Below are 15663 nucleotides of genomic sequence, written 5' to 3'. Positions count from 1 at the left end.
AGCCTGACTCAGGCTTAACATACAATAACTCAACACTTTAATCAAACGTATAAGAATTAATTAACTACTAACATACGATATAAGACTAAGTAACAAATACTGCTCTATATGGGAACAGGAACAGACTTCATTAAAGATTAAGACTTTAAGGGTGATACCTGAAAGCTTCCGGTTGATGTAAATAAGTCTGATAAAAAGTTTCGCAAAGAACAAAGGTTGTATTTATACGAATCCAAGTGTTTACCCTAGATTCAAATCCAACCCAGTTTAGGACTCTTTTTAATAGATAGATTTTCGCAAATCTTACTTCAAACGCGTTTAGGTAAAATCAATCTTTTCGTATTTTGAGAGTTATATGTTAACTCAAATTCAAGAGTATAACTTCAAACAGTTTTGTAAAATCAGTTTAAAAACTTTGACGTTTATCTTTTTGTAAAAGTAAAACTGATTTATTTCGTTTCACGATATAACTAGGACTCTTCAAAATACTCTGTTCCCATACTAAGCATGTACTAAATTACATTGGTCATACCTTTCGCCCCTTATAGAATTTGCTTGACTTGATCCTTGATTTAATCTTGCCACGTACTTTGAACTTAATTACTTCATAGCTCCCTAGCTTGCTTCGGTTGTTGCATTTGTTCTTCTTTAAATATTAACCTGTTCCTGACATTCTCCAAAACGAACTATTAGTAGAAGGTAATCTTGTCATCATCAAAACCAGGAATCAACAATTTCCCCCTTTTTGATGATGACAACCTTACAACTTGATAGGAGTAAATAACTTAAGGAATGAGATATGTAACCTGACAATCCAGAGTCAAAAACTTAACCAGGAACAGATGAGTCGCGTAGGTGGTAAACCCAAGTATAAAACAAATATAATGGAACACAAGTTGTCCTCTCAATATCTTCCCCCTTTGGAATTATCAAAAAGGGAGTAGGGAAAAACGCCGAACCAAAGGAGAAGGAGAAGAAGGAGGATATGGGAATCATATTACCCTAGCAAGCAGATAGTCATCATGCAGCTCAAGTCGGTCAACGAGTTTGACCGCACCCCTGCAAGCAGAACAAGATAAACGCAACATATAGCACAACACAAGCAAAAATTCTACAAGTCAGAGTGGGGCAACTATCAGAACGTAGGAAAAGCGCACTAATGAGCATTAGTCATAAACTTGGCGCATCCAAAAACCAACACCAAAAAAAATTGTTTAAAGAGCCAGCAAAATAAAATAAAATGTTTGATGGACAGCAGATTATATGGGGTAGGATAAGCAAAGATTGTGTAGCAGGGTCAGGTTTGGGGAGATCCAGGAGCAGCATCCTCAGCATGTGTCACCTCCTCGACGATCATGTCATTCAGGCGTTCTATCATATCATTGAAGAACTCAGCCTGATCTTGGCGCACCTTGACGATCAACTCCTGCAAAGAAGAAACAGCTGACAACAGAACTGCATTGTCCAGCTGCAATTGATCCACTTTGGCTATCAGGAGCTTGACAGAATTATCTGGGGAGGGTGCAGCGGACTGGGTTTCTCCATCCTTTTCTGATTCAGAGTCTTCAACCCTGTATACTGGAGGCATTTCCTTAGAAGAGCTGGCAAGACGGCTGCTGCGACGAATGGGCTGAGTAGACACAGGAGAGGGATGTGGTTTGTTGATAGGTGAGGTGGCTGGCATTGAGCATTTCTCCTTTGGGCATGCAGAGTGCGACATCTCCTCTGACGGGCCCTCCTCTTCCTCACAGGGAAAGGCTGCCTCACCTACATCTTCTGAAAACTCCTCTTCATCATCTACATCCTCCTCTCCCTCATCTTCCTGTGGCGTGGCTTCTTCAGCACTCGACTTCCCAACACAGACCACCCCATCCACCACACTTAGACTGATCCCATTAAGGCAGGCTTTGTTAAGAATGTGGGCTGGTGTATGTGGCTCAGCAGTGTAACGGGTGAGGTCCACTCCTACCTTTCGCATAATGAAAGTAAGAAGAGAACCATACCCGATCATGTTGTTTTGGGAGATGGAGTGAGAGAGATGGGAGATAAAAACAACAGGGAAGTTAATTTGGCGTTGGGATTCTAGGAGAAAGATGTAGATGAGATCTAACCTGCTAGCCAAAGCGCGCTCGTCATGACGCGGAACCAGACCCCTTCGAACAACATTGAAAAGAACCTTTTGAAACGGAGTCAGGACAGACTGATTGAGAGCTTTTGGGTGTTTCCCTTGTCCCCCAAAATAGGAATAAACCTCCTTCATAGTCGCTCCCCCAAGCTCAATTTGGCCCTTCCCCTTGTGATAGACCTCCTCACCCAAGAAGGGGACCTTGAACCAGGAGCCCAACTTTTCAGCATCAAAACTAAATTGTTTCCCATTAACTTCAGAACGACAAACCCCATTTGTATTTACGAAATTAGAACAAAATTCCCCCATTGCTTCTGGATACATACTAGCTTTTGAACAGACCTCAAAAAGATGAGTCCATCCCTGAGATTCGATGGTCTCCATTAACTCGACGAACCCTACTTCTCGACACCACACAAAATCAATACTGAGACAAGGGAGCATACGATCGCGGGGAAAATAGAAGAATTTTGTGGGTTCAAGCTTGACCTTCTTCTCCATCGGAGGGTGAGGTTCCCCCTGAGTTAGTGCGGCAACTTCCTTTTTCATGACCAGCTTCCTTTTGGTGGTGACCCTTGCGGTGGATTTCACACCGGATGGTTTGGGAGTTGGTTGTTTGGGAGGCATTGTTTGAAGCGGTAAGACAGTGATAATTGGTGTGGAGGGAGAAGAGGGATCGTTAGGGTTTTGGAATCGGAGTCTGAAGAGAGTCATGATTTTATAGGGTTGAGTGTCGCGATTTACTAGGAGAGTTGAGATGGGATTTCAAAATTTAAATTGTTTGGGGAATTGACGAGGAGGAAGGGATGTTCCGTGAGTTTTTATAGAGGAATGATTTGGAAGGTGAAGGGTTTTTATTGGGAATCGGTGTGTGGGAAGCGTGTTTGAGTGTAGAAAATGGAGTGGTAATGCATGTACCGAGTTTTGTAAGATTCGATGAATCAAATTAATTGCTTTCCATTCATTTTTAGTATTCCCACTTAGACCTCAAATTGAATGCAAGTATTGGGAAAAAGTGCGATTACCTTAATAGTGTGCAGACGTGGCTGTGGTAATGCACAGCTGGTTTTTGCAATCCGAACCTGGTTGTTAGTCCATTCAGAAAATATGGTGCATACGAAAAAAATAATTAAAAACACAATTTTTTTTTTTTTTTTTGATATTTTCCAGTGAGGTTAGAAAATTGTTAAGGACAACCTGGTATTATTGTATTCGTATCATACCGAGTTCTAACCTGAGCTTGTCGTGTCTGTCCCTGTTAAGTGGTTTGGTCAAGATGTCAGCTACTTGATCTTCTGTGGGACAGAATTCAAGTTTGACTAGTTCCTTTTCCACATAATCTTTTAAAAAGTGATGTCGAATGTGAATGTGTTTGACCCTTGAGTGGTGCACTGGGTCTTTTGATATGCAGATTGCACTTGTGTTCTCGCATAGGATAGGAACACATTTTAATTTCATACCAAAATCTCTAAGTTGTTGTTTGATCCATAGCATTTGGGAACAGCATGAAGCCGCAGCTACATATTCAGCTTCTGTTGTGGATAATGCCACTGTGTTTTGTTTCTTTGAAGCCCAGGAGACTGCACTGTTAGGTTATGATACATATGACAATTCATAAATCATGCGGAAAAACCATAAACCCAGGAAAACATATTATTTACACATAATCATTTAGCATAGATTAGATGCATACTCTTTGTTGCGTGCCTTCCCTAGCTGCGCCCGAACCGAACAAGAACAAGTCTTTAGGACTCCAAGTGTCGTCCCTCCGTAGATAGTCCATAGCACGTCCGGATCCGCCTTAAGATTGACCAACTAGAATCGCCCTTAAGGTACTATTATTTTCGGCACTTTATAGGCAAATGTGTGACTGAATTTTTCTCTCAAAACTCACTTTGAATACTTTGAAACTTGTGTTATAAATTGTGAGCCCTAGCCTCATATTTATAGCGGTATGGAAAGGGAATCGAAATCCTATTCAGATACAAATTAATTAAACCTAGAATTCTACAAGAACTCTAATTTAATTAATTTATCAAATAGAATTAGGAATTTAATCATTAACCGAACTCTGCATGTTTTAGGAAACGTGCACGAACACAAACACTTGCACACACACGCACGGCAGCCACGATGGGCCCCATGCGTGCGCGCGAGCAGCAGCCCACTCAGCGCCCGCGCGCGCTGCGCGCTGCGCGTGCTGTGCGCGCTGCGCGCTGTGCGTGCTGTGCGCGCTGTGCTCGCTGCGCGCTGCGCGCAGCCTGCTGGGCCTGGCCTTGCGCTGGGCCTGGCATGGCTGTTTGTGCGGCGCGCTTGGCTTGCTGGGCGATGGCCTGGCTTCGTGCTGGGCCTCGTCCGGCAGGCCTCGTCCGATGCTTATTCGTACGATGCGCTTCCGATTAAATTTTCCGATTCCGGAATTCATTTCCGATACGAACAATATTTAATATTTCCGATTCCGGAATTAATTTCCGTTTCGAACAAATATTTAATATTTCCGTTTCCGGAATTATTTTCCGATTCCGGTAATATTTCCGATTCTGACAATATTTCCGTTTCCGGCAATATTTCCGATTCTGGCAATATTTCCATTTCCGATAATATTTTCCGATACGTACCATGTTTCCGTTTCCGGCAACATCTACGACTTGGATAATATTTATATTTCCGATACGATCCATATTTCCGTTTCCGGCAATATCATCGTTTCCGGAGTATTCATTCCTTGCCTGTGACGATCTTAGCTCCCACTGAAACCAAGATCCGTCGGTTCCGAATATTCATAGATGGAGTATTTAATGCCATTAAATACTTGATCCGTTTACGTACTATTTGTGTGACCCTACGGGTTCAGTCAAGAGTAAGCTGTGGATTAATATCATTAATTCCACTTGAACTGAAGCGGCCTCTAGCTAGGCATTCAGCTCACTTGATCTCACTGAATTATTAACTTGTTAATTAATACTGAACCGCATTTATTAGACTTAATATAGAATGCATACTTGGACCAAGGGCATTATTTCCTTCATGCACATGCTCCTAGGAATTGAACCATTCCTGATGTGCATACTAGGTCACCTGCATAGTCAGCATCTGTATATCCTTTGAGATCAAAGTGATCATAGTTAGGGTACCATAGGCACAAATCGTCTGTTCCTTTTAGATATCTTAGAATTCTTTTGACAGCTGTAAGGTGAGATTCTTTTGGATTTGATTGGAAGCGGGCACAGAAACCTACACTGAATGCGATGTTTGGTCTGCTTGCTGTAAGATAAAGTTGTCATCCTTATTATGTCCAGAGGTGTTCCTCGGTTTCAGAGTTCAACTGATCAAATAAACAGATAATCATAGCCTATGATTCATCCGAGCACGGCCATGCATTTCACAGTTTCTAGCTCTCCGAGTGGCCTTGTACAACTTTTAAGCATCTCATCCCGATTTATGGGAGGACAATCCCAATCTTGCGAACTTGAGATTAGACTTCGTTTGATAGGTGATTACCTGAGCGTTGCCTTTATAGCCTCCTTTTACGGTGCGACGGTTGGTCAACGTCAAAGCAACCAGTTCTCAAACAAGTAATCTCAAATCACTCAGGTATTGAGGATTTAGTGTCTAATAATTTAATGAAATTTACTTATGACAGACTTTCATCTCTTACAGTAAAGTTTCATAGGTCTTGTCCGATACTAGTCTTCCCAAAGTAAGTATCTATGCAAATGATTATGACATTGCCATGTCCACATAGTTCAAGAAACAGAACTACTAGTCATCTTGCATTCTAATCGTCTAACGTTTTCTATGCGTCCAATTTTATAGAAAACTCCGATTAGGGACCATTTTCAACCTTTGACATTCAAGTTCACTTGATAGACATTTCTTAGTCACAGGACTGGTCCTGACAGTCTATCTTGAATATATCGTCAAATTGAAGGGACTCATCATTTAATAAACCACAAATTAAATGGAAAAATGAATTCCTTTCATTTATTGCGAATGATTAACCAATAATGTTTTACAAAGATTTAAACTCTAAAACTTTAAAACATTAAACAGAGACATCAAAGCCATTCTCCAATATGCTTGATTCCCATAGCTGCAGTGTGCGAGTTGTGCTTCGCCTGCGGCAGAGGTTTAGTTAATGGATCTGATATGTTGTCATCAGTTCCAATTTTGCTTATCTCGACTTCTTTTCTTTCAACGAACTCTCGTAGAAGGTGAAATCTACGAAGTACATGCTTGACTCTCTGGTGGTGTCTAGGCTCTTTTGCCTGTGCAATAGCTCCGTTATTATCACAATACAGGGCTATTGGTCCTTTAATGGAGGGGACTACACCAAGTTCTCCTATGAACTTCCTTAGCCATATAGCTTCCTTTGCTGCTTCATGTGCAGCAATGTACTCCGCTTCAGTTGTAGAATCCGCAATGGTGCTTTGCTTAGCACTTTTCCAGCTTACTGCTCCTCCGTTGAGGCAGAAGACAAACCCAGACTGTGATCTGAAATCATCTTTGTCGGTTTGGAAACTTGCGTCCGTATAGCCTTTAACAATTAATTCATCATCTCCACCATAGACCAGGAAGTCATCTTTGTGCCTTTTCAGGTACTTCAGAATGTTCTTGGCAGCAGTCCAATGCGCCTCTCCTGGGTCTGACTGGTATCTGCTCGTAGCACTGAGTGCGTACGCAACATCCGGGCGTGTACATATCATAGCATACATTATTGAACCAATCAATGATGCATATGGAATCCCATTCATTCGTCTACGCTCATCAAGTGTTTTTGGGCACTGAGTCTTGCTTAGAGTCATTCCATGAGACATGGGTAGGTAGCCTCGCTTGGAGTCCGCCATCTTGAACCTATCAAGCACCTTATTGATATAAGTGCTTTGACTAAGTCCAATCATCCTTTTAGATCTATCTCTGTAAATCTTGATGCCCAATATGTACTGTGCTTCTCCTAGATCCTTCATCGAAAAACATTTCCCAAGCCAAATCTTGACAGAGTTCAACATAGGAATGTCATTTCCGATAAGCAATATGTCGTCGACATATAATACTAGGAAAGCAATTTTGCTCCCACTGACCTTCTTGTATACACAAGATTCGTCCGCGTTCTTGATGAAACCAAAGTCACTGACTGCTTCATCAAAACGTATATTCCAGCTCCTGGATGCCTGCTTCAATCCGTAGATTGACTTCTTTAGCTTGCATACCTTTTTAGCATTCTTTGGATCCTCAAAACCTCCAGGCTGTGTCATAAACACAGTTTCTGTTAAAACGCCGTTTAAGAAAGCAGTTTTGACATCCATCTGCCATATTTCATAATCGTAATATGCAGCGATTGCTAACATTATTCGAATAGACTTTAGCATTGCAACTGGTGAAAAGGTTTCATCGTAATCCACACCGTGGACTTGCCTATAACCTTTTGCAACCAATCTAGCTTTGAAAACTTCAAGTTTCCCATCCTTGTCCTTTTTCAGTTTGAAAACCCATTTGCTTCCAATGGCTTGGTAGCCATCTGGCAAATCGACCAAATCCCATACTTGGTTTTCAGACATGGAGTCTAATTCAGATTGCATGGCTTCTTGCCACTGCTTGGAGCTAGGGCTCGTCATAGCTTGCTTGTAAGTCGCAGGTTCATCACTTTCAAGTAATAGAACGTCATAGCTCTCGTTCGTCAAAATACCTAAGTACCTTTCCGGTTGAGATCTATATCTTTGCGATCTACGCGGGGTAACATTTCTAGATTGACCATGATTCTCACCAGATTCTTCTAAAGATCTCTGAGTTTCATCCTGAATGTCATCTTGAGCATTCTGTAGAGTTTGTTGTTCGACTCGAATTTCTTCGAGGTCTACTTTTCTCCCACTTGTCATTTTGGAAATGTGATCCTTCTCCAAAAAGACACCATCTCGAGCAACAAACACTTTGTTCTCAGATGTATTGTAGAAGTAATACCCCTTTGTTTCCTTTGGATAGCCCACAAGGATACATTTGTCAGATTTTGGATGAAGTTTGTCTGAAATTAATCGTTTGACGTATACTTCACATCCCCAAATCTTAAGAAAAGACACATTTGGAGGCTTTCCAAACCATAATTCGTATGGAGTCTTTTCGACAGCTTTAGACGGAGCTCTATTTATAGTGAGTGCAGCTGTATTTAGTGCATGTCCCCAAAATTCTAATGGAAGTTCGGCCTGACCCATCATTGACCTGACCATGTCTAGCAAGGTTCTGTTCCTCCGTTCCGACACACCGTTCCATTGTGGTGTTCCAGGAGGAGTCAATTCTGATAGAATTCCACATTCTTTCAGATGGTCATCAAATTCATAGCTCAGATATTCACCGCCTCTATCAGACCGCAGTGCCTTAATCTTCTTACCTAATTGATTCTCTACTTCACTCTGAAATTCCTTGAATTTGTCAAAGGATTCAGACTTATGCTTCATTAGGTAGACATAACCATACCTACTGAAGTCATCAGTGAAAGTGATAAAGTAGCTGAAACCACCTCTAGCATTTGTACTCATTGGTCCACATACATCTGTATGGATTAAACCCAATAGTTCATTTGCTCTTTCTCCAACTTTAGAGAAAGGTTGCTTCGTCATTTTGCCAAGTAAACATGACTCGCATTTACCATAATCCTCTAAGTCAAATGGTTCTAGAATTCCTTCCTTTTGAAGTCTTTCTAAGCGTTTCAAGTTTATATGGCCTAATCGACAATGCCACAGATAGGTGAGATCTGAATCATCCTTTTTGGCCTTTTTGGTATTTATGTTATATACTTGTTTGTCGTGATCTAATAAATAAAGTCCATTGACTAATCTAGCAGATCCATAAAACATCTCTTTAAAATAAAACGAACAACTATTGTCTTTTATTATAAAGGAAAATCCCTTAGCATCTAAGCAAGAAACTGAAATGATGTTTTTAGTAAGACTTGGAACATGGAAACATTCTTCCAGTTCCAAAACTAGCCCGGAGGGCAACGACAAATAGTAAGTTCCTACGGCTAATGCAGCAATCCGTGCTCCATTTCCCACTCGTAGGTCGACTTCACCCTTGCTTAACTTTCTACTTCTTCTTAGTCCCTGTGGATTGGAACATAAGTGTGAGCCACAACCTGTATCTAATACCCAAGAAGTTGAATTAGCAAGTATACAGTCTATAACGAAAATACCTGAAGATGGAACGACTGTTCCATTCTTCTGATCTTCCTTTAGCTTCAAGCAATCTCTCTTCCAATGCCCCTTCTTCTTGCAGTAGAAGCATTCGGATTCAGAAGTGGGTTGACTGACCTTTCTCTTTGCAGATTTGGCGCCAGTTTGCTTAGTTGGGCTGGCTTTGTTGCCACCTTTCTTAGCATTCCTCTTCTTTCCAGATTTCTTGAACTTGCCCCCACGCACCATAAGCACATCCTGCTTATCACTTTTGAGCGTCTTTTCAGCGGTCTTCAGCATACCGTGAAGCTCAGTGAGCGTTTTGTCCAGACTATTCATACTGTAGTTCAGTTTGAACTGATCATACCCGCTATGAAGAGAATGGAGGATGGTGTCTATAGCCATTTCCTGAGAAAATTGCTGATCCAGCCGATTCATATTCTCAATGAGTCCAATCATTTTGAGAACATGTGGACTTACGGGCTCGCCTTTCTTAAGCTTGGTCTCAAGAATTTGCCTATGAGTCTCGAATCTTTCGACTCGAGCCAGATCTTGGAACATGTTCTTCAACTCACTGATGATTGTGAAAGCATCTGAGTTGATGAACGTTTTCTGCAGATCCGCACTCATGGTGGCGAGCATTAGACATTTCACATCCTTGTTGGCATCAATCCAACGATTGAGGGCTGCCTGAGTGACCCCGTCGCCTGCAGCTTCGGGCATCGCCTCATCTAGGACATACTCCTTTTCTTCCTGCATAAGAACTATTTGCAAGTTCCTTTGCCAGTCAAGGAAGTTTTTCCCGTTCAACTTCTCCTTTTCGAGAATTGATCGAATGTTGAATGAATTGTTGTTTGCCATATTAAAAACTACAATTGAAAAGAATAAACAAATAAATAACCATTCACAGTTTCTCTTAATAAACTTAAATTCTAGCATACATGCATAATTCAATGTTTATTAAGCATTTTATTCAATTTATGTGTTCCGGCAGGTGTGAATAAAATGATTCCAAGATCCTAAAATCATTGAAGAACTAAGCACAGTTTGTCGACTTAATCCTAGAACATCTTAGGTAAGCAAAAGCCTTTTGCTAATAGTCTAGAAACTATTCTTGGTTGATAGGTACGTCTAAGAACTTATTAGGTAAACCTATCGAATTTGCCACGACATAAAAGGACTCCTTACTTGTATTGTTGAGTTTCACCAAAACTAACATGTACTCACAATTATTTGTGTACCTTGCCCCTTTAGGACCAATAAGTAACACCTCGCTGAGCGAAAACTATTACTAGATTGATGTAAAGGATATCCAAGCAAGTGTATATTTTGGCATGGCACCTTTTAACTCAATTTTAAGTTTGGAACTTAAGGCTCTTACTATGTTGGTTAGATTTTAAGTGAACTAAAATCCTTAATCATGCAACATAATCAAGCTTTTGATCTCATGCATTTTAAGACATATTTAAAACAATAAATAACTTAAAACATGCATAAGATATTTGTGATCTAGTATGGCCCGACTTCATCTTGAAGCTTTGACTTCAAAGTCCGTCTTGAAAATCTCCGTGGGAGGCACCATTTTCTTCAAATAGGATAAGCTATAACTAATTACAACTATTTGATGGTTCGCAGACCATATTTGAATTGAAAAATAACTTTGGTACTTTAGACCAATTACATTCAAATTAATGGTACGCAGACCATATTTTCTATCCTATTTGGGCCATACTAGTCACTTCATAACCTGCAAAACAGTACATATACAATATATACCATTCACCCATTCATTATCATGAATGGCCCACATAGCTGGTTAGTAAAACACATTATGCATCACGTAAACATTTGCAGCAATTAATCAAGGGCACCAATAATCTACCAATTATTCAGTCCTTATTAATTCTAATCAAGTTGTTTTAACCTTAACGATTTGTAGACCTAATCAAGATTTTATGACTAAAAAGCGCTCCCACTTAAACCAATAAATTTATATGCTTTACTAATTTTAAACATAAAAATGTATTTCTAGTCCAACCGGAAACATACAAATTTAATTAAAATTTAAAGCTCATATCAATTTATAATTGAATCCAAAAATTTAATTTAATTTCAGTCGTATTTAAATTAATTCATGATTTTAATTTTAGTAAAATAATTAGAATAAATAACTTTTATTATAATTATAATATTCAAAATTAAAATCCAAGAAAATAATTTAAATTATTAATTTTAAAATTAATTAAAATTACGTGAACTGAAATTTTCAAATTAAACATTCAAAACGATCTAATCGTAACGCAAACACCCTACGCGTTGCACGCCCATGGGCCGCACGCACACAGCCATTGCTGGCCATGTGCGCGCAGCCCATGCGCTCGTCGCATAGCTGCTGCTTCCCTATCGCAAGCCTCCGCACGCATTGGTGCTCGCTGCGCGCGCCAGCGTTCATCGCACGCGAGCTATCGCTCGCAGTGCGCGCGCGACATCGCTCGCTGGGCGCGCGACATCGCTCGCTGGGCGCGCGACATCGCTCGCTGGGCGCGCGACATCGCTCGCTGGGCGCGCGACATCGCTCGCTGGGCGCGCGACATCGCTCGCTGTGCGCGCGAGCCATCGCTCGCTGGACGCGCGACATCGCTCGCTGGGCGGGCGACATCGCTCGCTGTGCGTGCGAGCAATGCTAGGCGCAGCGCTCGTGGCACGCGAGCTTGCGCTCGCTGCGCGCGAGGCTGCGCGCTCTTGTGCGAGGCAGCGCGCGTTGTGGCGCAGCTCGCTTGCTGCCCACACGCGACTGCCTTGGCTCGCCCTACGCCCATGCCCATTCGTCCATTGGTCGTGGCACACGACACAAGGCAGGGCTGCTGCCTTGTGCTCGTGCACTACGCCCTTGCTCATTGCATTCGTGCCGCATGGGCGACGAGCTCCCTTGCTCGTCGTCGCATGCCCGCATTATGAAACACCCCTTAAGGGTAACATGAAGCGTCCATTGCTTTGTGCGTGCAAGTTATATGAACGAATCGCATAAAATTTTAAATTTATATTTAAAATTAATGACAAATTAATAAATAATATTAATTTCATAATTTTAGGGCGAAAAATCGAAAATTTATTATCCAATTGATTTCCGATTGATATGGATTCAAGTCTAGGTCATAAAAATTTAAAATTTATCGTAAATTTACAATTTTTATGGTGGTTTTTAATCATAGGTTTCTAATTAAATTACAATTAATTATGAAAATCAAATTAATTCTAAATTATTCTAATTTTCAACAAATTAATCATAATTACAAATTAGATTGCATAATTAACAAGACTAGGCATTCAAACTTGTTAAACATATGCAGTAGGTCAATCAAAAATTCAAGATTTATCAACAAGAATCGCAAATATTTAATTTAACATCTTAAATTTACGAAATTTTGCATTCGAAAAACTAAAACCTTCGAAAAGTCATAGTTAGGCTTCGAATTTGAGAATTCTGGGTTCGGCAGAAAATTACTATTTTTGTCAAAATTTTAGAATGCCTTTTACATGCGGAATTGACACAAAAATCACTCAATTCGGATGAGTAACGAAGAAACTGCCGAAAAACTGCGTACGTATAATTAAATAAACGCAATTTGCAATTAATTAACAATTACGAAAATTAATCACCCCTTTTAATTCTTGCAAATTTGTAATATTTAACCATGTTCATGCAATTTAGATTATGAAAATAATAAGGGGCTCGTGATACCACTGTTAGGTTATGATACATATGACAATTCATAAATCATGCGGAAAAACCATAAACCCAGGAAAACATATTATTTACACATAATCATTTAGCATAGATTAGATGCATACTCTTTGTTGCGTGCCTTCCCTAGCTGCGCCCGAACCGAACAAGAACAAGTCTTTAGGACTCCAAGTGTCGTCCCTCCGTAGATAGTCCACAGCACGTCCGGATCCGCCTTAAGATTGACCAACTAGAATCGCCCTTAAGGTACTATTATTTTCGGCACTTTATAGGCAAATGTGTGACTGAATTTTTCTCTCAAAACTCACTTTGAATACTTTGAAACTTGTGTTATAAATTGTGAGCCCTAGCCTCATATTTATAGCGGTATGGAAAGGGAATCGAAATCCTATTCAGATACAAATTAATTAAACCTAGAATTCTACAAGAACTCTAATTTAATTAATTTATCAAATAGAATTAGGAATTTAATCATTAACCGAACTCTGCATGTTTTAGGAAACGTGCACGAACACAAACACTTGCACACACACGCACGGCAGCCACGATGGGCCCCATGCGTGCGCGCGAGCAGCAGCCCACTCAGCGCCCGGGCGCGCTGCGCGTGCTGTGCGCGCTGTGCGCGCTGCGCGCTGTGCGTGCTGTGCGCGCTGTGCTCGCTGCGCGCTGTGCGTGCTGTGCGCGCTGTGCTCGCTGCGCGCTGCGCGCAGCCTGCTGGGCCTGGCCTTGCGCTGGGCCTGGCATGGCTGTTTGTGCGGCGCGCTTGGCTTGCTGGGCGATGGCCTGGCTTCGTGCTGGGCCTCGTCCGGCAGGCCTCGTCCGATGCTTATTCGTACGATGCGCTTCCGATTAAATTTTCCGATTCCGGAATTCATTTCCGATACGAACAATATTTAATATTTCCGATTCCGGAATTAATTTCCGTTTCGAACAAATATTTAATATTTCCGTTTCCGGAATTATTTTCCGGTTCCGGTAATATTTCCGATTCTGACAATATTTCCGTTTCCGGCAATATTTCCGATTCTGGCAATATTTCCATTTCCGATAATATTTTCCGATACGTACCATGTTTCCGTTTCCGGCAACATCTACGACTTGGATAATATTTATATTTCCGATACGATCCATATTTCCGTTTCCGGCAATATCATCGTTTCCGGAGTATTCATTCCTTGCCTGTGACGATCTTAGCTCCCACTGAAACCAAGATCCGTCGGTTCCGAATATTCATAGATGGAGTATTTAATGCCATTAAATACTTGATCCGTTTACGTACTATTTGTGTGACCCTACGGGTTCAGTCAAGAGTAAGCTGTGGATTAATATCATTAATTCCACTTGAACTGAAGCGGCCTCTAGCTAGGCATTCAGCTCACTTGATCTCACTGAATTATTAACTTGTTAATTAATACTGAACCGCATTTATTAGACTTAATATAGAATGCATACTTGGACCAAGGGCATTATTTCCTTCATGCACATGCTCCTAGGAATTGAACCATTCCTGATGTGCTCTTTCTGTTTACTAGGTCACCTGCATAGTCAGCATCTGTATATCCTTTGAGATCAAAGTGATCATAGTTAGGGTACCATAGGCACAAATCGTCTGTTCCTTTTAGATATCTTAGAATTCTTTTGACAGCTGTAAGGTGAGATTCTTTTGGATTTGATTGGAAGCGGGCACAGACACCTACACTGAATGCGATGTTTGGTCTGCTTGCTGTAAGATAAAGTAGGGAGCCTATCATACCTCTGTACCTTGTTTGGTCTACACTCTTACCTTCTTGATCCTCATCCAGTCTCGTGGTTGTTCCCATTGGAGTGTGGTTTCTCTTAGCGGACTCCATTCCATATTTCTTGATGAGATCTTTTATGTATTTCTGTTGATGTATCATGATCCCTTGTTCCGTTTGCTTGATTTGGAGACCTAGGAAGAAGTTGAGTTCTCCCATCATGCTCATTTGAAATTCTTGCTGCATTAGGTCAGAGAATTCCTTGCATAGATCTTCGTTAGTTGCTCCAAATATAATATCATCAACATAGATTTGAACAATTAATATGTCTGTATTTCTTGACTTAAGGAACAGAGTTCTATCAACCTTACCTCGATTGAACTTATTGTCTAGCAAAAAGTGTGAGAGACGTTCATACCAGGCTCTTGGTGCTTGTTTCAGTCCATACAGTGCCTTATCTAGTTTGTAGACATGTGTGGGATATTCTGGATCTTCAAAGCCTGGAGGCTGTTCCACATAGACTTCTTCCTTGAGAATGCCGTTTAGGAAGGCACATTTTACATCCATTTGATAGAGTTTGAATCCCATATATGATGCAAATGCTATTAGTATGCGTATTGCCTCCATTCTGGCAACTGGAGCAAATGTTTCTTCAAAGTCTATTCCTTCTTGTTGGTTGTATCCCTTGACAACTAGTCTGGCCTTGTTCCTGGTAATCGTAGCATGCTCATCTTGTTTATTTCGAAATACCCACTTGAGACCTATTACTCGATTGTTCAATGGTATAGGCTCAAGATGCCATACTTTATTTCTTTCGAATTCATTAAGCTCCTCCTGCATAGCAATGATCCAATCAGAATCAGTTAGTGCTTCTTTGTAATTTTTAGGTTCAAT

At 40.9% G+C, this 15663-nt stretch overlaps 1 pseudogene; it reads left to right on the top strand.

The window, feature by feature from the left end:
* Positions 1 to 15663, top strand: part of LOC130462905 (cysteine-rich receptor-like protein kinase 10) — an 87993-nt pseudogene that overhangs the window by 66037 nt on the left and 6293 nt on the right.

This window comes from Spinacia oleracea, chromosome 6, assembly GCF_020520425.1.
Source record: "Spinacia oleracea cultivar Varoflay chromosome 6, BTI_SOV_V1, whole genome shotgun sequence".
Taxonomy (NCBI): domain Eukaryota; kingdom Viridiplantae; phylum Streptophyta; class Magnoliopsida; order Caryophyllales; family Amaranthaceae; genus Spinacia; species Spinacia oleracea.
Note: the sequence above shows the minus strand (reverse complement) of the source record. Positions and strands in the feature narration are given on the sequence as shown.